The sequence below is a fragment of the Jaculus jaculus genome, chromosome 10 (genome assembly GCF_020740685.1).
Source record: "Jaculus jaculus isolate mJacJac1 chromosome 10, mJacJac1.mat.Y.cur, whole genome shotgun sequence".
Lineage (NCBI taxonomy): Eukaryota > Metazoa > Chordata > Mammalia > Rodentia > Dipodidae > Jaculus > Jaculus jaculus.
Window position 1 is genome coordinate 99223270 of NC_059111.1, and position 1827 is coordinate 99225096.

Genomic DNA, 1827 nt, shown 5'->3' on the forward strand with positions numbered 1-1827 from the left:
ATGCTGACATAAAGCCAGATGAACAAAGTGGTACATGAATCTGGAGATTATTGACAACCTCTTCTCTCCCTCCACCCCTACGAATAAAATTTAAAAATATTTTTATGGAAGAGTAAATACATAAATAAGAACTAATAAATATATAAATTTAACTTGCATTTCTTTTTTAAAAATGTAACCAGAGTAGATTTTTATTTATTTATTTATTTATTTATTTGACAGAGAGAAAAAGAGAGAGAGGGACTAGGCACACCAGGGCCTTCAGCCATTGCAAACTCCAGACACATGCGCCTTGGGCATCTGGCTTGCCTGGGTCCAATTGAACCTGGGTCCTTTGGCTTTTCAGGCAAGCACCTCAACCACTAAACCCTCTCTCCAGCCCCAGAGTAGATGATTTTAACTACCTCTTTTACATACTTTACCTACTCTATTTGGGAAAAGCTTAATATGATTATCCTTTAGGTATTTCTGTTATGCCCCTGAAAATTTCTTACCCTCTAAGATACCGGCTTTCTCCTTGTGATAGCACAAAAGAAATTATTCAAAAAGGCAAAATGAGTTGCTTTCCTTGGCGGCGTGCAGATACGTGAGGTCTTTGTGACAGGTTCTGCCATGGCGTACCACAGCCAGGGCCAGAAGGTGCAGAAGGTGATGGTGCAGCCCATCAACTTGATCTTCAGATACTTGCAAAATATATTTTAAAAGCTGAATGCATAGAATTGTCTTGCAAGCACTCAATTAATTTCACAGTATTATCTGTGGACATTATTGTGGCATTTGAGCATTTCTACTTTTGTTGGTGTTGATAATAGAACACTGGAGACCACACTGAAACGTTGGAATATAAAAGCCAGTCACTTTAAGCCAGCTCACAAGATGTGTTTGGTTGATTTGGAGAATTTGATGAAAAACCACTACAAAGGAAGGAGATCTCGGATTCAGGTGTGGCTCTATGAGCAAGTGGATATGTGGATTGAGGGTTGTATCATTGGTTTTGATGAGCACATGAACCTCGTGTTAGATGATGCAGAAGAAATTCATTCTAAAACAAAGTCAAGAAAACAACTGGGTCAGATCATGTTGAAAGGAGATAATATTACCCTGCTACAAAGTGTTTCCAACTAGAAATGATCAAGGAAGTGAGAAGAACACAAGATTTTTTTGGGGGGGGTCTTCTGTTGGTAGTATAATGCTGAAACATTGGTTCATAGTGTTCTGATGGCCCTTATGTTATTACTGTGTAACAATAAATGTGAGGTTGTTTTATTAAAAATTTAACCTCTGGTTGGTATTGTATATATGTAAGTAGAATGATTGAGATGGGGAGGGGATATGATGGAGAATGGAATTTCAAAGGGGAAAGTGCGGGGGGGGGGAGGGTATTACCATGGGATAATTTTTATAATCATGGAAAATGTTAATAAAAATTGTGAAAAGATTAAAAAAATATTTAACCTCTTTTGTAAAAGGAAAAATAAAGGCAAAGTGAGCATGATGGCTCATGCCTGTACTTCCAGCTCTTGGAAAGCTGAAGCAAGAAGGTTGCCATGAGTTTTACATCATCTTGGGTTACATAATGAGTTCCAGGACAAATTGAGCTATGAAGCCATACCTCATTTCAAAGAGAGAGAGAGAGAGAGAAAGAGAGGGAGGAGGAGGGAGGGAGGGAGGGAGGAGGAAGGAAGGAAGGAAGGAAGGAAGGAAGGAAGGAAGGAAGGAAGGAAGGGAAAATACGACAACAACAAAAGGCCAGATTTATGTGAAAAAGTCTTCTAAGGGTCTGAAAATAGCTGAAGAAAGATCCCAGAGTCAAACACTATGGAAAAG

At 38.9% G+C, this 1827-nt stretch overlaps 1 pseudogene; it reads left to right on the plus strand.

The window, feature by feature from the left end:
* The first annotated feature begins 612 nt into the window (after positions 1-612).
* Positions 613-1125, plus strand: LOC101595346 (annotated as a pseudogene).
* Positions 1126-1827: the final 702 nt, after the last annotated feature.